At 44.4% G+C, this 25,174-nt stretch overlaps 1 pseudogene; it reads left to right on the plus strand.

Annotated features, from left to right (window-relative positions):
* Window positions 1-20,133, plus strand: part of LOC123114546 (uncharacterized) — a 50,354-nt pseudogene extending 30,221 nt beyond the window's left edge.
* The last annotated feature ends 5,041 nt before the right edge of the window (window positions 20,134-25,174 follow it).

Here is a 25,174-nt window from a genome sequence, read left to right on the forward strand (position 1 = left end):
CTAGCCATAGATGCATTAAAATAAGCAAACAACACACGAAAAATAGAATCTGTCAAAAATAGAACAGGCTGTAGCAATCTGTAACTTTCGAATACTTCTGGAACGTTAAAAATCCTACCAAAATAGGACGTCCTAGGTAATTTGTCTATTGATCTACATCAAAAAGAATCAATGCAAAATAACGTTTCTGTGATTTATTGAATTTTTTTCTCGTGCATGCAAAGTTTCTGTTTTTCAGCAAAATCAAATTAACTTTCACCCAAGGTTATCCTATAGGTTCTACTTGGCACAAACACTAATTAAAACATGAAAAAACATCTAAACAGAGACTAAATAAATTATTTATTACTAAACAGGAACAAAAATCAAGGAACAAAAATAAAATTGGGTTGCCTCCCAACAAGCGCTATCGTTTAACGCCCCTAGCTAGGCATAAAAGCGAGAATAGATCTAAGTGTTGCTATCTTTAGTTTTCAGTTTTTTTACAGAGTCATGCTCAAATCTGGAAGGTTCTTTACGTTTTCCTTCATGCTCAAAAATTTTTAGATCTAAAGAATCCAACCGCTTATTGCAAAGAGTAATCAACATATTCATACGGTGGAGATTCCCGCTAACGCTCTTAAGAGGTTCAAGAGACTTTTGTAAGATTTTTGTTACTTCGCAAATCTTTTCAAAAACTTGTGTCTCTTCTTGGGTATGATGTGACCCCACTTTTTGAGGTAGTGTTCCCACTATTCCCTCTATAATTTCATGTGCAATACTGGGATCGATTTCAATAAAATTTCCTTTGGCAATGCAATCCAGGAGTTGTCTATGGGACATATTTAGTCCAACATAAAAATTGCGAAGTAAAATTCTAAAATTCACCTCTAAGGTGCAATTACGATAAGATTCCATCATCCTATACCAATCATCTTTTAAGTTTTCTCCTTGTCTTTGCTTGAAGTGAAGAACTTCAAACTCGGGAGACATAGGAGCAGATAAGGGACTAGCTATGATAACGAGATAAACAACTAACACACGAGCACACAAAAAGGCAAGCAAAAGAGATAGGAGAACGGGAAAGAGAGGGCGAATAAAACGGCAAGGGTGAAGTGGGGGAGAGGAAAACGAGAGGCAAATGGCAAATAATGTAAATGCGAGGGAGATGAGTTTGTGATGGGTACTTGGTATGTCTTGACTTGAGCGAAGACCTCCCCGGCAACGGCGCCAGAAATCCTTCTTGCTACGTCTTGAGCTTGCGTTGGTTTTCCTTGAAGAGGAAAGGGTGATGTAGCACAGTAGCATAAGTATTTCCCTCAGTTTTTGAGAACCAATGTATCAATCTAGTAGGAGGCTCCTCAAAAGTCCCACGCACCTACACAAACAAACAAGAACCTCGCAACCAACGCGATAAAGGGGTTGTCAATCCCTTCACAGAAACTTGCAGAAGTGAGATCTGATAGAGATAATATGATAAGATAAATATTTTTGGTATTTTTATGATATAGATTGGAAAGTAAAAGATGCAAATAAAAGTAGATGGAAAACTTGTATGATAAAAGATAGACCCGGGGGCCATAGGTTTCACTAGTGGCTTCTCTCAAGATAGCATAAGTATTATGGTGGGTGAACAAATTACTGTTGAGCAATTGATAGAAAAGTGCATAGTTATGAGAATATCTAGCCATGATCATGTATATAGGCATCACGTCCGCAACAAGTAGACCGACTCCTGCCTGCATCTACTACTATTACTCCACACATTGACCGACTCCTGCCTGCATCTAGAGTATTAAGTTCATGGAGAACAGAGTAACGCATTATGAAGAATGACATGATGTAGATGGATAAACTCATGCAATATGATATAAACCCCATCTTTTTATCCTCGATGGCAACAATACAATATGTGTTGTTTCCCCTACTGTCACTGGGATCGAGCACCGCAAGATTGAACCCAAAGCTAAGCACTTCTCCCATGGCAAGAAAGATCAATCTAGTAGGCCAAACTGATACTTCGAAGAGACTTGCAAAGATAACCAATCATACATAAAATAATTCAGAGGAGATTCAAATATTTCTCATAGATAAACTTGATCATAAACCCACAATTCATCGGATCTCGACAAACACACCGCAAAAAGAGTTACATCGAATAGATCTCCAAGAAGAGGAAGGAGAACTTTGTATTGAGAATCAAAGAGAGAGAATAAGCCATCTAGCTAATAACTATGGACCCGAAGGTCTGTGGTAAACTACTCACAACTCATCGGAGAGGCCTTGGTGATGGAGAGGCCCTCCATGGTTGATTCCCCCTCTGGCGGAGCGCCGGCGAAGGCTCCAAGATGGGGTCTCGCGGATACAGAAGGTTGCGACGGTGGAAATAGTTTTTCGTGGTGCTCCTGGATGGTTTCGGGGTACGAAGATATATATAGGCAAAGGAAGTCGGTCAGGGGAGCCACGAGGGGCCCACGAGGCAAGGGGCGCACCCACCCTTACCGGGCGCGCCGGCCACCCTCGTGGCTACCTCGGCTGCTTCTTGACATCCACTCCAAGTCTCTCCTGGATTGCGTTTGTTCCAAAAAGATCGCTCCCGAAGGTTTCATTCCGTTTAGACTCCGTTTGATATTCCTTTCCTTCGATATACTGAAATAGGCAAGAAAACAGGAATTCGGGCTGGGCCTCCAGTTAGTAGGTTAGTCCCAAAAATGATATAAAGTGTAAACTAAAGCCCATAAACATCCAAATCAGGTAATATAATAGCATGGAACAATCAAAAATTATAGATACGTTGGAGACATATCAATAATAAAGGTCTCTATCACAAGCGGCCATATAAAGTGACATTCTTTTGCATTAAGATTTTGTGCATCCAACCATAAAAGCGCATGACAACCTCTGCTTCCCTCTGCGAAGGGCCTATCTTTTACTTTTATCTTCTACCCTTATACAAGAGTCATGGTGATCACCACCTTTCCTTTTTACACTTTTTCCTTTGGCAAGCACTTTGTGTTGGAGCGATCCGGATATATATCCACTTGGATGTAGGTTTTCATAAATCATTATTGTTGACATTACCCTTGAGGTAAAAGGTTGGGAGGCGAAACTATAAGCCCCTATCTTTCTCTGTGTGCGATTAAAACTTTGAACCCATAAATATCACGTGAGTGTTAGCAATTGTGAAAGATTAAATGATAGTTGAGTATGTGGAGTTTCCTGCTGGAGGGGGCCATCATCACCGGAGGCCATGGAGGAGGATCCCGAAGGGGCCATCATCGCCATGAAGGCCAAGGACCAGAGGGATAACCTATCCCCATCCAGAGGGAGGCCATGGAGGAGGAAGCACAAGGGGGAGAACCTCTCCTCCTCTCTCTTGGTGGCGCCGGAGTGCCATCGGGAGGGGAATCATCGCCGCGGTGATCGTCTTCATCAACATCACCACCCTCATCTCTTTTACGCGGTCCAGTCTCCCGCACCCCGTTGTAATCCCTACTTGAACATGGTGCTTTATGCCACATATTATGATCCAATGATGTGTTGCCATCCTATGATGTTTTGAGTAGATATTCTTTATCCTTGGGTTGATTTATGATCTAGATTGGTATGAGTTGTATGTTTTGTTTTGGTGTTGTTCTATGGTGCCCTCCGTGTTGCGCAAGCATGAGGGATTCCTGCTGTAGGGTGTTGCATTATGTCCATGGTTTACTTATTGTCTGCGTTGCTTGAGTGACAGAAGCATAAACACGGATAAGTGGGTCACGGTGCATGGGATAAAGGGGACTTGATGCTTTAATGCTATGGTTGGGTTTTACCTTAATGATCTTTAGTAGTTGCGGATGCTTGCTAGAGTTCCAATCATAAGTGCATATGATCCAATAAGAGAAAGAATGTTAGCTTATGCCTCTCCCTCATATGAAATTGCAATAGTGATTATCGGTCTTGTTAACAGTTGCCTAGGTCAATTCCGCACAACGATCCATCATTATCCCACACTCGCTATTTATAATATTTAGTAATATATTCTAATTTTATGATAACAACACCTACTTTTATATTTTAGCTCTCCGATATCATGCAAAGTTATCCTCTTCATACCCACAACATAGTTTTATTTCTCGTTTCTAGTTGGAACCAAACGTTCGGTGTACCTAGAGTCGTATCAGTGGAAGATAGGGCTTGAGAGAATATTGATCTTACCTTTAGCTCCTTGTGGGTTCGACACTCCATACTTATAACTTCCACCTTTGGAAATTGCTACGATGATTCCCTGCACTTGGGGATTATCAACCGCATAACAGGCATGCATTCAAATCCTTGTACGCACCATGGTAGAGGATGCAGTCATTAGGGCATGCATGTATCTTCTGCACCTCCAATCCTAGAGGGCATACGACCTTCTTTGCTGCGTACGTACTGTCGGGCAATTCATTATCCTTTGGAAGCTTCTTCTTCAATATTTTCAGTAGCTTCTCAAATCCTTTGTCAGGCACACCATTCTCTGCCTTCCACTGCAGCAATTCCAGTACGATATCGAGCTTTGTGTTGCCATCTTCACAATTGGAGTACAACCCTTTTTGTGATCCTCTAACATGCGATCGAACTTCAGCTTCTCCTTTTCACTTTCACACTGTCTCTTTGCATCAACAATGACCCGGCGGAGATCATCATCGGGCACATCGTGTGGTTGCTCTTGATCTTCAGCTTCCCCCATTGCAGCATCACCGTATTCAAGGGGCACATAGTTGTCATCATCCTCTTCTTCTTCGATGTCTTCCATCATAACCCCTATTTCTCCGTGCTTGGTCCAAGCATTATAGTGTGGCATGAAACCCTTATAAAGTAGGTGGCTGTGAAGGATTTTCCGGTCAGAGTAAGACTCCGTATTCCCACATATAGGCATGGACAACACATAAAACCATCCTGCTTGTTTGCCTCAGCCACTCTGAGAAAATTATGCACGCCCTTAATGTACTCGGAGGTGCGTCTGTCACCATACATCCATTGTCGGTTCATCTGCATGCATTATATATAATTAAGTGTGTCAAAAACCAAAGTACATACATAGTTCTCATCGAACAACATATAGCTCTCTAGAGTATCTAATTAAACCATACATTGAAACTATGTAAAAGATTTCAATGCAACAACAAATGCGATCATAATCGCACCCAAGGTAACAATTGATCCAACGGCATAATGATACCAAGTCTCGGTATTAATGGCATATTTTCTAATCTTTCTAATCTTCAAGCACATTGCATCCATCTTGATCTTGTGATCATCGACGACATCCGCAACATGCAACTCCAATATCATATTCTCCTACTCAATTTTTTTTTAATTTTTTCTTCAAGTAATTTTTTTCTTCTTAACCTAAATTTAACCTCTCGACAATAGGGTCGGTTGGAATTTCCGATTCAACTACCTCCTATATAAATAATCTATATCAAATTGGTCGACATAATTGTCATAAACACTAAATGAAATAAATAGTTATAAAAGATAATATATACCACATCCGAATCATAGCCATGACGAGGGCTGACGGAGGTGGATACCAAAACCATCGCACTATATAATAACAAACAATAATAAAAGTAAGAAAATTACACAAGTATCTATCTAAATCATACAAGTAAGAACTTTTTACTTTTAGAAAGAAGATAAGAACAAGAGGTTCACCACGAGAGGCGATAATATGCCCTAGAGGCAATTACTGCCCTAGAGGCAATAATAAAATGGTTATTATTATATTTCCTTGTTCATGATAATTGTCTACTGTTCATGCTATAATTGTATTGACCTGAAACCGTAATACATGTGTGAATACATAGACCACAACATGTCCCTAGTGAGCCTCCAGTTGACTAGCTCGTTGATCAACAGATGGTCATGGTTTCCTGACTATGGACATTGGATGTCATTGATAACGGGATCACATCATTAGGAGAATGATGTGATGGACAAGACCCAATCCTAAGCATAGCACAAGATCGTGTAGTTCGTTTGCTAAAGCTTTTCTGATGTCAAGTATCATTTCCTTAGACCGTGAGATTGTGTAACTCCCGGATACCATAGTGCTTTGGGTGTACCAAACATCACAACGTAACTGGGTGACTATAAAGGTGCACTACAGGTATCTCCGAAAGTGTTTGTTGGGTTGGCACGAATCGAGACTGGGATTTGTCACTGCGTATGACGGAGAGGTATCTCTGGGCCCACTCGGTAATGCATCATCATAATGAGCTTAATGTGACTAAGTAGTTATTCATGGGATCATGCATTACGCAATGAGTAAAGTGACTTGCCGATAACGAGATTGAACGAGGTATTGGGATACCGACGATCAAATCTCGGGCAAGTAACATACTGATTGACAAAGGGAATTGTATATGAGATTGCTTGAATCCTTGACATCGTGGTTCATCCGATGAGATCATCGTGGAACATGTGGGAGCCAACATGGGTATCCAGATCCCGCTGTTGGTTATTGGCCGGAGAGATGTCTTGGTCATGTCTGCCTGATTCCCGAACCCGTAGGGTCTACACACTTAAGGTTCGATGATGCTAGTGTTATTGGGAAAGTTTGTATGTGGTTACCGAATGTTTTTCGGAGTCCCGAATGAGATCCCGGATGTCACGAGGAGTTCCGGAATGGTCCGGAGGTGAAGATTTATATATGAGAAGTAATCATACGGTCACCGGAAGTATTCGGGGGTTTGACGGTATTGTACCGGGACCACCAAAGGGGTTCCGGGGGTCCACCGGGAGGGTCCACCCCAACCTCTCCCTCCTCCTTGCTAGATCAAGGTGCGGGAGACATCACCGGGCTGCACGTGTGTTGAATGCGGAGGCGCCATTGTTCGGCGCTAATGTCGGAATCAACCGCGATCTGAATCGCTACGCGTACGACTCCTCCAACCGCGTTCTTGCAACGCTTCCGTTTTGCGATCTTCAAGGGTTTGAAGATGCACTCCCCTCTCTCTCATTGCTAGTCTCTCCATAGATTGATCTTGGTGATGCGTAGATCTTTTTTTAATTTCTGCAACAATCCCCAACACCGGCGACGATATCGGCGCGTGCGATTGACGACGGTGAGGACGGGGACAGGACAGGATGGATCGCCAAATCTAGAAAAATCTCGAGGAAAATGGAGTTTGGACAAGGAGTTTTGAGAGGAGAAAGCTTAAGTGTGGCTCGGGCATTTCATCGAACACCTCATGTGCATAGGAGGTGAGCTAGAGCACCACAAAGCTCTCCCCTCGTCGGCCAGAAAAAACAAAGTAGTGGAGTGCTCTGCTCGTAGGCGAGGGGCTATATATACGCACCTCATTGGTCCCGGTTCGTGGCTGGAACCGGGTCCTTTGGTCCCGGTTCCAGCCACGAACCAGGACCAATGGTTGTGGGCCAGGAGCGAGGCCCATTGGTCCCGGTTCATGTCTGGAACCGGGACCAATGCCCCACGAGGCCTAGCCGCCCCCCTGGCCTCACGAACTGGGACCTATGCCCCCATGGGTCACGGTTCGTGACCGAACCGGGGACTAATAGGCTGGCCAGGCCTGAACCAAAGCCCTATTTTCTACTAGTGTAGGCAGCCTATCAGTTGATGGTTCTTTTTCAAGTCGTGATGGGCGTGCTTCTGCTGGAATGGTACTACGGAACGGGGATGGGACTACGATCTTTGCGGCATATAGATACATTTTTCATTGCAATGACGCCTTTGAAGCGGAAATTCATGAAATCATGCAAGGTATAGCTTTGGCCATTCAACATTCAGACATGCCGGTGATAGTCCAATCGGATTCTTCGAATGCGTTGGAAACCCTCATGGACGCCACACTTTCCAGATCAGCCTATGGTCATCTTGACGCAGAGATTAAAGCTCATATGGTTGCTAGGGAGTCTGTTCCTTGTAAAATTGGTCGAGAGCAGAATAGAGTAGCACATCTTTTGGCACACTATAGTCGTACCAAGTGTTGTACTACGGTATGGTTGAACTCGAGTCCTCCATGCTCTGAGGAGCAGCTATCTCGAGATTGTAACCCTATCATTTTGGAATAAAACTCCCTTTCACCTTGCAAAAAAAAGACTCATATTTTTTTGAGTGAACGTCAATACTTCCTCGTTGTCATGCGAAAAAAGATAAAATTGCCGTGCTGTTGTAAGGGACTTACGAAGCGACATTACCATGTAGTAAAATAAAAGGAGGCGTCTAGTGGGCGGACGGCTGCCCACTAGTGCAACCGAGCGGCCGGCTGAAAAAGGAAACCCCCTGTTCCCCGCGAAACAGAAAATGAAGGGCCACCAACCCGACCGATCGACCGGCCACCAAAATAGACCAATCGAGCGGCCACCAACAAAATCGCAAACAGCCCCACGTGGCCAGCTGTCCCCAGCTCGCACCCACGCCCGCTCGCCCCCACGCCTCAACCCCTCCCATGTTGCCTTCTTCTTCTTCTGCACGCCAGAAGGAGATCCAACAGAATTGCCCCCCAGCCCTTCTTCCTCCTCCTACACAGCCGCCATGGGAGCCCCAAAGTAGAAGGAGCTGCTTCAAAAAAGAAGATCTAAGGGCAGGGTGGTCAGAGCCATACCAGGCAGTAACATCAAGTAGGTAAGCCCCCTCTGCCCCTCTTCACTTCCGCCTTTCTTCTACTGCATATATGTAGGCATATGTAAACCCCCTTCTCCATGGATCTAGGACAAATCCATGGAGAAGCTGCTTCAAAAAAGAGGTGAATCAGGCACATCACACCAGCCTACTTGATGTTACTGCTGGATGTGTTAAACAAGCCAAAAACTACTTGATGCATGCCAAACAAGTTTCTCCCACCTGGATGTGTTAAACAAGCCAACTAAAAACCAGTTCTCTGGCTAATTAAAACATGATTAAAGCCAACTCAACAAGCATTGTACCAAAAACTAAACGCGCATTCTACCAACTTGTAGTTATTGTTTGCAAATGAACAAATTGACTGTCCAATAGATATGTGCAACGAAAAATTCATAAATGTGCAACTGAACATGTATCCCAGCCAACTGAACCTATATTTTGGCAACTCGGCATGCATGCTAGCCAAAACTAAAACATGCATTGTACCCCACGTGTACTCGGCATGCATGCTAGCCAAAACTGTAGTATATGTGCAAATAAAAACATGTTTTCTGGCCAACTAAACATGCATGTTGGCCAAAACTGAGAAAATGTATCCTGGCCAACTGAGACATCTATTCTAGCCAACTATATACATTAATTGTCCAACTGAACATGCATGTTGGCCAAAAACTGAAATAAATGCAACCTGGCCAACTGAGACATCTATTCTAGCCAACTAAAAACATTGAATGTCCAACTGAATATGTATGCTGGCCAAGTGGAAAAATGCATCCTGGCAATTGAGGCGTCTATTCTAGTGAAACCAGAAATCTGTAGTGCGACAGCAAAAACACAAGAACTTTTGTCCATGGCTAATGAAGCCACAAACCATATTAACATATTCACGCATATAATCTTGTCCCACACATATATTCTGGTCCCACACCTATTGCAAAGCTATAGTGTAAAATATGTTCAATATACCGGAACTAAAAACATAACGGCGATGAAAATATATAACTATAATCTGTCCTCCAATTCTTCTTTCTTCTTTCACCTGGATTTTCCGTCTCAAATGTAACATCAAATTATGTGCAGAAAAATCTGAAACGGCTCCTTGCCAACACAGAAAACCTACATATCATTGCAACAAACAAAGGGAAAAAGTCAGAAAACTCTGTAGTAAAAAGAAGTCATGATCTTGCCAGCTATTCACTACAAACTGTGCAAGTAACATAACAACTCTGGGCAAACAAAAAAATTCATAACTGTTATAATAAAGATTATGCTACAGTCATGTTGCTTTTAGAACTAATATTGTAACAAAATGGTGTGCAACTGCCTATTTACTAAGTTTTTAGGTTGTTTGAAACACTCTTTTCTGTGGTTACCAACAGATGACATCAATTTCTACTTTTTATATGTGCAAGGAGTGTGTGGCAGCATCCAAAAAAAGGAATAAAAATGCTTGATCACAATGAGTTGCCTCCTGATCTCAATGAGCTTCCTCATGATACGGATCAGTAGCAACCCAGCATACAACAAGGAAAATGGACAGAAAATGGTCGATCTGTTTACTACACGCAGGCAAGTCATGATGGTAACCCTATGGGCCATGACAATGTGGCAGGCCAGTCATCAGACCGTGGTGCCCCTATAGTGGTGTCTTTGCAGTCAGAGAGCCATACTCTAGATGACACGGGAACCGAGGCAAATGTTCCTGGTCCAACCAGGACTGAGCTAGGAGCTGGGGCTGTTGACGGAGCTGTGCAAGGAGAAGAAGGAGATGATGAGGCTGGTTCTCAACCTATGGAACCCTATGTTGGCATGAGGTTTGACAGCCTTCAAATTGCTAAGGATCACTACAACAGCTACGCACTACGGATGGGTTTCTCTATCAAGACGAACACATCTAGACGGACACCCCGCACCAATAAAATGATAAAACAACAGTTTTGCTGTAACAAGTTCAAGAATCCCAAAGCTGATGATGGTGGAGTTGAGGCTCCTCCTGTCCTGGACCCTATTCCAGATCCAAAATCTGTTGATAGTGATGAGGAGATGGAAGAAGAACCTCCAATATTTGCTGAAGAGGAGGCTGGTACTAGTAAGAAGAAGAAGAAGCGCAAACGCGAGACAATAAAGAAGACTCAGTGCAAAGCGAAAATGTTGGTGAAGCTGATAGATGGGTGATGGGAGGTGACGCACTTTGTTCGTGACCACAATCATCCGCTCGTGAACAAACCTTCATTGTCCAAATACTTGAGATCCCACCAAGGCATATCACCTGATGAAAAGGAGTTTCTGCACATCTTGTATAACTGCAACTTGACTACAGGTGTGGTGTTTTTCTATATCCCTTAAAGAATTAAGTTTTCCTCTAGGCAGTCCAGTGTGCAACTATTATGGTACTACTGTGCAACTGAAATGACTTAACTATACAACTGGTGTCCAAATTCCCATGTTGTTTGTATATCACTTTTGGTGCTTGTTGTGCAACTAGATTGTCTTTACTGTGCAACTACACAATGTCCTTTATGCAAAACGTGCAAAAGTGTTCTTAAAAAGGTGCAGCTAGGTGTCCATTGACGGTGTCCTGGACTAGGGGGGTACTCACCACGTCGTCTCCCGATCAGTTGGATTGGGCCGAGGACCCCCATGGTCGTATACTCATGGGCCAGTTCGGACAGTTGCCGCATAGAAGGAAGATTCCACAAGACTTGATGATCAAGACAAGGACTCCTCCCCCACCGGCGTATTCGGCTAGGACTCTTGTTATCCTAGGCCTCTGGTACATTATATAAACTGAGGCTAGGCTAGTCGATAGAGGATTATGACATTACTCATCATACCTCTAGGGTTTAGACCACAACATATGATCTCGAGGTAGATCAACTCTTGTAACCCCTATATCCATTATAGTCAATCAAGCAGCACGTAGGGTGTTATCTCATCAAGAGAGCCCGAAGCTGGGTAAAATCTCGTGTTCATGTTACCATTGATCCTAAGACGCACTGCTTGGGACCCCCTACCCGAGATCCACCGGTTTTGACACCAACATTGGTGCTTTCATTGAGAGTTCTGCTGTGTGATCGGCGAAAGGATCAATGGCTCGACTGCAAGTCAACTACAACGTCGGTTTCTTCGTCACCAACTCGACTGCTCACCTTGGCTTGACCGAGGACTGCGCCCAACCTCCGATCGTCATGTTCGGATGAGGGCCTTCATCAACATCAAACTCCAATATCTATCAAGATAATGGAGGATTCATCCATGGAGCTCGGGGGATTAACATCAACATTGCCCTCGGGCGACCGTGCTGTTTTTCTGGACAGCAAACTCGTATCCTCCGCCACCGCCTCCTCGAGTGTCGCCAAAACGATTGCTTCGATGGAATTTTGCAGAATTAAGTCCACAACAACCCTGCAGAAATTTCGTCGAGTTCCGATGGAGAAATCTCCGGCAATCTCCGATATACCAGAGCCCTGTTGAATCTCGACGAGAATCCGGACGAGTTTGGAGCGGGGTGTCCAGCATCTAGCTCGGACGTCCTTTAGAAGATCCAACCGTTTATCGGCTGCGGAATTCCCATATCTACCACCTGCCAAAAATTCAGCTCGATCCGACCGTCCAAACTCTGGGAACCTTCCGATTAGTGCATCACTTTTCGGATCTGTTTTCTGCGCGAGAACGAATCCAACCCAAGTTCATCTTCTTTGAGAACGGGATTTCGGACATCCTTTTTGAAGGATGTTTTCATATGGGGTATTGTGTTTTATTCTCAAACATATCCCACTAGTATTAAAAGTATTCTTACAATACGAACTTCACCATCGCGCCAGTGTCAAACCAGCTCGACAACATCACTCCACGGCGGTCGACCTGCGTTAGACATGTTGTCGCTTTGTTGAGCCGAGCTCAACTTCTCCAGATCATCATCTCAGCCAACCGAACAATAGTTCGGCATCGCGAAGGATAAATCGTCACCAACACCGCCGCCCCCACGGATTACACGGAGCGGGCACACCGGCATCGCCGCGCGGTCACTTCATCAAGCCAACATTGACCGCGTCACAAGTTACGACCTGCCTCGGCATAGCTGCACTGTTGCTTTTTCAAGCTGATGTCCATCACGCCGAACTACTTCAACACCTCGGCTGATACGGCAACTGCAACGTCTCCTTATCGATCTGCTCCGTCACCTCGGCTAGACCGAGGACTTCGCCATCTCGTCATCAACTTACTTCGGAGACTCCGGCGTCACCAGCCGACCAGCTTCATCACATTAGGTGGACCACGGGCTTCGCCGTGGCAAGCCAACCTTTGCCAGGATCGCCATGCCATCGCTTCATCACCCATTAGGCAATGGGTGTGCGGATCGAGTCCCAATTTTGGGAGTAACCTTTCTTCGGACCACTACAACAAATAAAGGTGCTATTAATCCTAGCAATTTTTGCTCGTTTGGGTTCATTTTTTCCAAGGAATTATTACTCTGCTTTGTTCCATCATCTGTACACAGGTCTATCAAATGGTGGCTGCATTAGCGACGATTGCGTGGTGGTTCGATCAGTTTCCGTGCATAGTTCGGCGAATGTCGTATCCAGAACTCGGACCGACCTGTGAATTCGGGCTTTGTCACGCCTTCACTGCGTCACGCCGACGCCCTGCATCGACATTGACCTCGACGCTCAGGCCACATCTCTTTCATTATTTCCTTCACTTGTATTAAATAAGTAGAAGAATTTTTTTTAATATACATTACTATCTTTGTTTGTCATTACCCTTGGTTTGCGCTATTTTATCTGTGCAGCCAATTGACTCAGACTGAGCCGTGTTGTCGCCTCCTTCGACTGAATTGTGTTGTCACCTTGGCGCGCCGACCTGCTCCATTTCCGCGGCTGGGGGCTTCATCTTCTCGAGGTGCCGAACTCTCTGCTCGGCCACCCCGGGACCAGCATGGAAGCTGGAACCTTGTCCTGCATCAAGCTCGGACCGCGTCATCAATGCCGAACATATCAACCAGCTAAGTTGCTTTCATGCTCAAAAACTTTCAGTCTTAAATTTTGTTAGGTTTGAACAAGCATTATACTTTTAGGCACAAAATTGTTTGCGACAAAGTTCCTTGTCAAAACTTTGTTTGTGACGCACATATTCAAATACCCCGTTTATTTGGGGGCTCCCTTGATGGAGCTTTTCCTCTTGCATATGATTATACTTGTACGGTTTTGTTCCTTGTTCGTGTATTACGCCACAATATGCACCATGTTGACTTAAGCGATTTGCAAGTTGGGTTGCCTAGCTCCTGTGCTTACCCCTACGTTCCCGATTGTTCGACTAGGGAGTAAAGGGAGCACCTCTACGATTTTCATGATCGGTTCATCCGAGCCAGACCTCAGACTGGGTGAAGCCGAAAACTAGCACTCTTACTGTTTTCAACAATGGTCAGCACACAATGGAACTCATGAGTACAAAAAATCTATTGCACAAGTCTCATAATAATAATGAGCAACCGAAGAAAGGTATCGGTGGGGGTACTATTTTCTTCGAAGATGCTTCTTACACTTTGTCAGTAATATAGCATAAGTTCCCCGAGCGCGCTTTGTCTGTTATAGCCTTATGGCCTGATTGCCTGGTTATCGGAAACACTGTCGATATTCTCGACAGGGGGAGTACATAACACTTTTCGGTCCTTGACCGAAGAGGGAGAAGCAGACGGTCAGTTAAGACGCGTATAAAGTTCGGGTGGACACAGATATGATATAAGTACTTCGGTACATACAATCATTATAGATAAAATTCTTTTACCCAAGTAACTTGGGGGCTCTTAAATTTATGTGAGTTGTTTTATAATAAGTGTTCTTCTTCCTAGTCGTTGCAAAGTCCTTTTTTTCTATCACTCCTTTTTTCGACGCGAGTGTGTGGTCAATAGCCGGATTTCCCTCTCAAATCCTCTAAAGTTTGCTAAACTGGCCTAGCGAGAAGTACTCCGCCTTCGGGATAGGAGGTTGAAGCCATAGGCTGACCCGCTTGAAGTCTTGAGATAGGATGTGTCATGTTAAAGCACGACAGAAGCACAATTTTTTCTCTAAGACCAATTTTCTGATTGGCACCGAACAGTTAATCTAGTTCGGACGTCAAGTTTTTACTGACATTTTTTGGTTTTCTAATCCTATGGCACTTTTCAACTATTTGTGTGTTTTCCGCATAAGTCTCGCAGTGCAACGCCGGACACCTTTAGAGATTCGGCAAAAATTCTCGGATATTGCTATATATGAATCGGTTTCAAATTGTGTCTTCGGTCGATAGTTGGGTTGCCTGGCTCCTGTGCTTGCCTCCTACATTCCGCTTTGTTCAGTTAGATGTGCAAAAGGAGAACCACTATGATTGTGCTTCCAGCTCGCATGGTTAAGCACCTCGGTGGAGAAAGCCGAAAACTGACTGTCACAATAAAGCATAAACTGGTCAGCGATCCGATGACTATGATTAATGACGGGTCGTTCATAACATTGGCCGAAATGTTTACGACTTGACCTCGGCTGTCGCCAAACACTAAGCGGGGGGCTACTTGCTGGCCTCCCAACTTTAAGCTCCTATGACTAAGTGAAAGTTATAAAGCCCGCATATCGGATTGCCTCATTTCCGCCAACACAACCACCTTCGGGCACCAAGACGTTGGCTAAGGGTTGTTTTGTTATGTCGGAAACACCCTGCGTAGCATCTACAAGGAGGTAGAAGCCGACGATGGGCCACTTTCAAATTATAAATGGTCGCAATGGAAGTGAAATTTTGGTTCATCTACACCATAGAGTTTGGAAGCTTTTCCCGAACTAAATCCTCAGTATTTTCCTCCCACATTGATCGGAGCTGAGGTTTCATGATCATGCTTAGCATGACAACCCAAAGAAAGGAACCGATAGCAGGACTATTTTCTTTGGACGATGTCTCTTATGTTAAAACAATAATATAACATGTCTCTCTGCGTACCTTTGTTTATAAAACCGTATGGCCGGATTGCCTTGTTTGTCGTAAATCTTTTCCCTCATAAAGGCTTTATAAAGTGGGACAAACACTCCCCGGCTACTGGCCGAGGAGGTTGAAGCCAATGGCCGGTCAACAAAGTTTTGTACAATGCGGATCCGAGCATTGATGATGTAAAGTACTTGTATACATAGAATCATTACACATAATTTGTGATTTTACTTTGGATATCGATTCTTAATTCGGCCACCCGTGCCCACATAAAGGCTCGGGGGCTACTGGGCTTCGTGCTTATTATTTACAAATATTAAAGGCTTACATCGATCCCCTGATCTGGTGTCGCCACCCGACCAGTGTCTCGGGGGCTACTGCATTGCCTGTCCAATGCAGAAAATTTAAAGTGCAATATAGTTTTCGAGGAGATTATTATCCTCAGGTTGGTCGACCGCACCCAACCTGAGTCTCGAGGACTTTGCACACCGTGTTTCTATTCCTATGTATGCTGCCGAGCTAGGAGTTGATCCTCAGGCCGATTTCGCGCATCGACCTGAGTCTCAGGGGCAACTGGGATCAGCGGTTTCATGTTTTCCTTCAGGTGCATCTCGGGTTTTAGACCGACGCACACACCTTGAGGGCTACTGGCTATATATCTCGGCAGAGAATAAATTGCACCAATCAAAAAATCAGCCCGCAGTCAGGGGTGGTGCACCACCTCGGAATCAGTCCAGCATTAAGCTCGGGCGCCAGTGGCTGGCTCCATAGAGGGCATTTCCAGCATTAAGCTCGGCTAAACTCCTTCAACTTTTTGAACCCAGATGATCTATGACATCTCGGATATAGTATGGTGTTGGAGCTCGGATACAGTCTGACGTTGGAGCTTGGATACAGTCCGACATTGGAGCTTGGACGCAGTCCGGCGTTAGAGCTTGGATACATTCCGGCGTTGGAGCTCTGAAGCAGTCCGGCGTTGGTGCTTGGCTGCAAAAGATACCTCGAATGCAATCTGGCATTGGAGCTCGGACGCAAGAGGACACTGTCGCCCGGGAATAACTTCAAACCCGAGGTGAGGAATAAAAATTAACAAGGCACTGATAAAGGCCGGAAACTTAAAGGGGCTCCTCGGATATCCGACATATAAACTCTTCGGATTTACTTTGCAATCCTCAAGATCGAAGATGAGAAGATTTGTTGAACCAGTTTTCAAGACCGACGACCGAAGATGAAGAACAGTTTGGAAGAATCGAGGAGCGTCCCCAACTTGAAGACCGGTTCAGGGGGCTACTGGTGGTGTCCTGGACTAGGGGGTACTCACCACGTCGTCTCCCGATCAGTTAGATTGGGCCGAGGACCCCCATGGCCGTAAACTCATGGGCCAGTTCGGGCAGTTGCTGCATACAAGGAAGATTCCACAAGACTTGGTGATCAAGACAAGGACTCCTCCCCCATCGGCGTATTCGGCTAGGACTCTTGTTATCCTAGGCCTCTGGTACATTATATAAACTAAGGCTAGGCTAGTCGATAGAGGATTATGACATTACCCATCATACCTCTAGGGTTTAGACCACAACATATGATCTCGAGGTAGATCAACTCTTGTAACCCCTATATCCATTATAGTCAATCAAGCAGCATGTACGGTGTTATCTCATCAAGAGAGACCGAAGCTGGGTAAAATCCCGTGTTCATGTTACCATTGATCCTAAGACGCACTGCTTGGGACCCCCTACCCGAGATCCGCCGATTTTGACACCGACATCCATTTCCTCCAATTATCTTCTGTGCCAACACATGTCCTATTACTGTGCAGCTGGATGTGCGCATTCGTGCAACTAAAAAAAAGGATATACTATTTGTTTTTGTATTATGCAGGACGTATGATGCATGTAATGGCAAAGTTCTATGGATCTGAGATGATGGTGCCATTTGGACCAAAGGCAATAACAAATCTTTGTACAAGTTTTCGTAGAGATGACACAAAGGAGGGTGATCTGATTGAGACAATTGCGCACTTCAAGGATATACAAAAAACCGATCCAGACTTCTTCTATAAGGTGAAATATGATGAAGAGGACAGAGTTGTCAACATATTTTGGGTGGATGGCTTAGCTCGAAAAGATTATGCGGAGGCATACCACGATTGCATATCGTTTTACACCACCTACATGACCAACATGTACAATATGTCGTTCGCGCCCTTCATAGGAATAAAACGGCATGGCCAATCTTTCATGCTGGGTTGCGCGTTTGTGAGGCAGGAGTTGGCATCGAGCTTTGATTGGGTCTTTGGAGCATTCCTAGAGGCTATGGATGGCAAACCTCCTGACAACTTCATCACCGATCAGGATGGTGCAATGAGGCAGTCAATACAGAGCATCTTTCCAACCACCATGCACCGCTGTTGTCGATGGCACATCATGAAAAAGTCTCAAGAAAAAGTTGGTTGGCTGCTGTGCCGGAATCCAGGACTCTCTGATGATTTCAACAAATGTGTTCACTTCAGCTTCACTATAGACGAGTTTGAGCAGAATTGGGCTAGGTTAATGATGAAGTATGAGGCTATGACACACACGCACTTTGAGAAGTTGTACGAATACAGGTCAACTTGGGTGTCGTGCTACTTCAAACACAGGTTCTTCCCGTTCCTACAGTCTACACAGCGTAGTGAGGGGTTCAACACCGTTCTGAAAAGATATGTGAACCCACACAACTCAATGCTGAACTTCGTCAAGCAATATGAAAAAATCCAGAACCACATCCTTGCCAAGGAAGGCTGCAATGATTACAGGACATAACACCTTGAGATTGAGCTGTGGTCCAACTTCCCAATAGAGAAGCAAGCTTACAAAACCTATATTAGGGACCTTTACCGCAAGTTCAGAGAAGAGTTTGAGTTGATTGGACGTTATAATGCATTCCATGTTGGTGCTGATATATTTGAGCTCAGACTGAACCAGGAATTTGTTGCCAAATATGGTTCTCGAAACTACTTGGTGCAGGCAAGGGTGGAGGAGGGTTCCTATTTGTGTGAGTGCTGTAAAATGGACAAGGATGACATCCTCTGTTGCCACATCCTCAAGGTGTTCACCCATATTGGAGTTGATGTCATATCGGAAAGGTACCTGCTAAGACGGTGGACACCTACTATTGTGCCTAGTGCACCAGGGACTGGTTATGAGCAACCAGATGAAATGCCTCCTCAATCAAAGAAGCAGATAAGGTGGAGGAACATGATATACGATTTTCGGAAACTAGCAAAGTTTGCGAGTGGTTCTGATACAGCACAAGCTATTGTATACAAGCATATGCTCACAGCACGTACCGAGATCGGCCACCTGAACAAGTCCAAGAAAAAGAAAAAATCGACTGCTGCCACTGGGCCATCAGATGATGGCAACCCTCGAGGACCTCCTCCACCTCCAGGCAGCAATCATGGGGCTCATTATCCAGGTAATTACCTGCCCCAACTCCTGAACTAACTAGGTGTGTAACTTCAGTTGCACACATCATTGTGCCCAATTGCACACATCATGGTGGCCAGTTGCACAGAACATGCTGCCTAGTTGCGCATGTTGTGTTAGTTCAAGCATCAAGATAACACAACTAACTTGTTTTTCCTGTTCTGGATATAGGTGATGTCAACCCTCAAGGACCTCCTCCACCTCCTGGCTGTACACGGCATCCTCTGCCACCTCCTCCCCCGTGTGCTCCTCCCAATGGCCCTACAGGCAGCACTCAGGGGGCTCATCGTCCAGGTAATTACCTGCCCCAACTCCCCATCAAACTAGGTCTGTAACTCCAGTTGCACACATCATGGTGCTCAGTTGCACAAAAAATAGGCTACCTAGTTGTGCACGCTGTGTTAGTTCGAGCATCAAAGATAACACAACTAACTTGTTTGTCCTGTTCTGGCTATAGGTGATGCCAACCCTCAAAGACCTCCTCCCCTGCCTGGCCCAACTAGCAGTGCCCTGCATGCTACTCCCAATGGACCTACAGGCAGGACTCAGGGGGCTCATCACCCAGGTAAATATACCTTCCCCAACTCCCAACAAAACTAGGGTGTGTGACTTCAGTTGCACATATCATAGTGCCTAGTTGCACAGAACATGTTGCCTAGTTGCGTGCGCTGTGTTAGTTTGAGGATCAAGCTAAAAATCTAACTTGTTTTTCCTGTTCTGCCCATAGGCGATTATAATCCAAGTACCATGACGGGACGTGCTACTATAGGTGTTTTTTTAACTTAACTTGCACACAGCAACCAGTTAGTTGCACAGCATGGGTTGTGTGGTTGCAGAGAACATCAGTGTTGGTTGCACAACAACAAAAATACTATTTTTTTATATGATTATTACACAGGTGATCGTGATGGTGCTATTGCCCTGTTGGAGGCTGCATCCCCTGCACAAGCTTCTGATGATTTTGTGCCCAGGGATCCTCCAAGGCCTACTACAAAGAGTAGGGCAAAGAGTCGACAGTACAAATCGGCACTGGAGCTACACCTAGAGAAGAAAAACAAATGCAGCCAGTGCCAATCTATAGAGCACACTACTGGTGTGTGTCCACTCGGGCTACTGTGATTCTGTTTCATCATTTGTAACTTTGAGACAAAAAAGGAAAAGAATGATGTTTTTTAGCAATGTTGGGACCAAGTGGACACATTCAGCATCTATGATTTCTATTTATCTAATTTATGCTCCTTGAATTAGTTCATGCACTGTGTAAAAAAGGTTGCTATTTGTGCCTTTGTTGGCAACTGGTTAAATATTTAGTTGTTGAACAATTGTATGTCCAGTGCTCCTAATGTATCAACAAAAGTGATGATATTGACTTGCAAACGGAATTACTACTAGTGTGCAACTACAAAATCTGCTTAAAAATTATGCAAACCAGCAACTTCCTCCATGGAGCAGAGAAAGAAAAAGAGTACTGACCTAGTCCTTGTCGTATCTCAGCAACTTCCTCCATGGGGCGGTGTTGTGCACGCTGGTGACCCAATCATATGCTAGCTTCTTCCTGATGTTGAGTACTTCCTTGGGTTCGTAGTTGGGCAGTTGGCTACCGTTCCACTCATGGCGTTAAGCAGTGCGAACAGCCCACACTCATTACTGCGATGGGCAAGAAAGAAAATTTGTCACATAAAATTAAAACCAATAAAGATAATGCAATCTATGCAACTGCTTATGTTCTACTGTGCAACTGTTTATGTTCTACTGTGCAACTGCTTATGTGCCACTGTGCAACTGCTTATGTGCCAGTGTACAACTACTTATGTGCCACTCTGCAACTGGCTAGATAATCCATTAGAAACTCATAAAAATGATAAACAGATTGCAGACTAGTACTGTGTCTTAAAAAACTAAAGATTGCACATGTAGAAAAATTTAAAAACTACAAAATGATGGTAAGAAATTGAGAAGAGAGCCATGCTTATTGTCTTACTTGTCGAGCTGCTTCGGTACGTCAATGTCAATAATCTGGAAGTGCTTGATGCTGAACTTTGGGTAATGCTTCCTCCATAGCTGGCGTACTGCCCCCGCGATGGTAGAGGCGGTGGTCACCAGCTCAATGTTGTCCAGCGTCCTGTTTGAGTCAAGAACTTAGAAGCGTCTGTCCCTCAAGTTGACATTGAAGACCCAATAATGCCTCCCTCCCTCCTTATCGGTTACATCAGCGCACTCGAGCACTGGCAGCATGACCTGCAAGTGTGAACGATTTTAGACACAGATACAGGTTGTAGCTAAGAAAAAATAATAAAAGACTTGGTCAAGTTAAAAACAGGTTGCAACAAGTATGTGCCAACTAACAGATGTGTCATGTGCAACTGAACATGCTGTGGGTGCCAACTAAAAGAGATGGATCATGTGGGCACAGCACTCCCCAAGTCTTTCTTGTCGAGACGGTTCTTGTAATCAAACTTCTTGTTTATCTCATTCACGTTGTGGATCCCTTGCTGTAAATTCATCTGCAGAGATTATAAAGCATGGCTCAAACTCCTTATTAGATGAAAGGCCTCCCTCAATTGGTCAACAAAAAAGTGCTACAGAACAAAGAAGAGGGTAAAGAAGGTTTTGGAAAAACTTACAGAAAACCTCAGTGGCATAACAACCTTCTTTGACCCTTCTGGTAAGTTATCCATGATGTGTAAGATTCCAGTCTCAATAACAATTTTTGACAGCCATTGAACCGGCTTCATCAAATCAACTAACTCCTTTAAAGAAATGTAGAAAGCACCATACCTAATTATCTCAGGGCTGAATTTTTTTGAAAGCAATAAAAAGACAAGTTAGCTCGAAGGGTCACAACAGCAAAAAATGTGCATGAAATTGAAAGCAGAACAATGTGCAACTAAAAGCCCTGTTCTGTGCAACATGCTATGCTTTCTGTGCAACTAAGTGGCTGGTCCTGTGCAACTGAAAAAGATATGTATGTAGGCTGTGGGGAGTTAGTTTACCTGGTAGCTTCATCATTTGCTCCTTCGTGATGCCTGACCTAATACAAGAGGGCAGCGTAAAGCTTGTTCACTGCCTCATTAGAGCTGAAAGTCTTCTTCTTGTTGTAGTCAATGAATGGAGACCTTTGAGATGCTGCGGGCCTTATTACCCTCCTCTGTCTTCGTGCAATAGGTGGTCCCGAAGAACTGCTCGTGCCAGCTTCTGGTTCTGCGCATATCGGGGTGTGGCAATTCTCTGGTGATCCAACATCTAGCTCTTGAGCTATTGCCTTGCCAGCATCAACAGCAGCGCATCCTTCATTCACAGTTGCTGGGTCCAACTCACACTCATCAATACAAATCACATCGGCTTCCGTTGTTTCTGCTGCTGGAGCAGGTGCTGGAGCATCACCATCTATGCCGAGGTCAAAAGATGGTGCATCGTAGAACCCGTCACCATGATAAGACTTTGATCTTCGTATGGGTTCAAGGACTAGGGCATCTCCTTGCGGCACAAACACGGGTGCATCGTTCACTGACTTGGTTCGCAATAGTGTTGTAGTTGGCGGCCTTGGAGGCTTGCACCTACTTATAATGTTGAACACCTCCTCTTGTGTTAATGGTTGCTGAAAGTCAGCTCTTGGTGATGCAGGCTTGCTTGGCTGCTGTGTGCTGGCTCTTGGGGACGACAATTTGGTAGTAGGATCACCTCCTTTTGTGTATGGCATTGAAGCATCCCTATGAGTAGGCACCTTGGGGCTTGCAGTTGCAGTGGTGCCTTCCTGAGCAGCTGTGGTGGTTTTGACTGTGACCATGCTGCTAACTGACACATCAGTTGGCACACTGGTATCTGTAGTTGGCATCTTTCCAGTCTGAGTTGGCAGCAACCTAGCAGAACTTGGCATCCCTGCATCAATGGCTGCGGCTCGCAGTTCTCTCTCATCTCTGAACCCCAAACCTTTTGTGGCATGTTCCCCCTTTGTGCCCTGGCAAACTTGATAATCTTTTGCTATTTAGGTGGTTTTGGTGGGACTGTTGAAAGGGGAGTCTTCCCCTTGATCTGTTGAACTCCTGTGATGGTGGTTGGCCCTCTGCTCACTACAGTTGGCATATCAGTTTGAAGCACAGCTTCCTTGACCATATTTACTTTAGCATCTGCACTCACCATCTTCTCCTTGGTTTGAGGCAACTGCATATTCTTCTTCATTGAAACTGCTTTACGCTTCTAGACCATGTGAGGGTTTGCCATGGATGCTGCCTTACTCTTGCCGGAGCTTAGGTCTGGAAGCTGCTTCAAATATTCCTTGTATTTTTCCTTTGAATGAACCCAGTCAAGACCCTTTCCTGCTTCCTTCATGTCAATTTGATTCTTTTCAGCAACACTTGATAAGAACAGGCTCTTGTCAATGGAAAAGTTGATCTTCTCACACATATCTTGGTCGCTAAAATCTGGCACAGGAAAGGTGGTTGGCAAAGCTGGCTTCAAGTTGCAGAGCTTGAACATATCAATGCTGCCCTGAGACTCTGCTTCGTCATTTTTCTTTGACTTCGGCAAATCCTTGTCTTTCCAGCAAGTTTTGTTAATTAACATCTGTAGTGTGCTCCTGCTACTCAATGAATTGCTGCTGCTGGCAGGGGTGGCAGAAGTGCTAGTCCTCCTGGATGTGTTGCCGCCTGTACCACCAGAACCAGGGGTGTTGTCATCATCATCATCATCGCTGTTGTCGCTGCCTCCATTGGATCCCCCTTTATCATCACCATAACCATCCTCGTCTTCTTCATCGTCATCTTCTTCCCTCTCACTGCCATCAACTGCTGTGCCTTTGTCTTCTCCCCTCTCACTGCCATCAATTGCTGCACCTTTGTCCTTGTCCCCCTCTTTGGCCTCACCTTCTTCTTCCTCCTCCTCTGCTTCACTATCTTCTTCCTTGTCCTCCTCCTCTACTTTGTCCTCTTCTTGTTTGTCCTCCTCCTCCTCCTCCTCCTCTGCATCTTCTTCATTGTCATCCTCATCCTTGTCCTCCTCCTCTGATTCATCCGCATTTGTGTCCTCGTCATTGTCAACATCTATTGCTGCTTCCATTTCCTCATCTTCTTCTGACTCATCCTCAACAAACTCTTGTTCTTCTTGTATAGTGGACCCGCGTCTCTTTCTTTTTGGAGCATGGCGTGATGCCCTGGTTTGCATTGATGGATGTTGTACATAAGGATCAATATCCGGTTCCTCGTCATCGATCTTGGCAACTGCTTCAATGAAGGTGCCAACCTGTTCAGTTACAGCCTTGCACAGGTCATTGACCACTTTCGCAATCTTTGCCTTTTTCTGCATCAACACAAAAAAAGATTCAGTACTGATTCAGTTAGGAAAAAAATAAAAAATAAAAATGTCTGTAACTGACCATGATGTGATAAGCAAAAACCGACTAATACACACTTTCTGGCCAACTAAAAACATGATTCTAGCCAACTACACATGCACTGTGGCACAAACTAGAAACATGCATTCTGCCAAGTTGATGTCAATGGTTGTAAACGAACACTTTGACTGTCCAAAAGAACATGTGCAACTACAGAAGCTTATATGTGCAACTAAACATACATCACAGCCAACTTAATCCTGTATTCTCGCAACTACAAAAGTTATACATGTCCAACTGAACATACATCCCAGCCAAAAGAAAATGTTGGTAAGTGGTACAAATTTCTGTATGCAAAACACTAACCTGCGGATTGCGGGTTATTGGTAACTTGGATGCCACGAATGCTTCAGCTTGCAAAATTCCACCAAACGGTGGCGTCTGCTCCGTGTATCTATACTCCTCTTTAAGTTGATGTAAAAAAAGAGAAAAAGAAAAGAACAAGGTTATCAAAATAGATTTGTGTGTTGAACGAAACCAAACATTATAACCTGTGCAACTACAACAAGATACTGGGGTAGACAATTTGACTATACATATATGCAACTGAACAAAGACACAAAAACTGTGCAACCCACATGGCACCTAAAAAAAGTTTCTACCAACTGATGCCACATCTGTGCAACAATATTAGTAAAACTGTGCAACTTAAAAAAGATGGTGTGCCAATTTAAAATGAACATGTGTGCAGATGCCAAACTTAAAGCTACAAGCTGTACATGCATTGTTGTGCCAACTGATGATAGTTTTTTGTGCAATTTCCAAAAGAAG

The sequence above is a fragment of the Triticum aestivum genome, chromosome 5B (assembly GCF_018294505.1).
Source record: "Triticum aestivum cultivar Chinese Spring chromosome 5B, IWGSC CS RefSeq v2.1, whole genome shotgun sequence".
In the NCBI taxonomy this organism is placed as follows: domain Eukaryota; kingdom Viridiplantae; phylum Streptophyta; class Magnoliopsida; order Poales; family Poaceae; genus Triticum; species Triticum aestivum.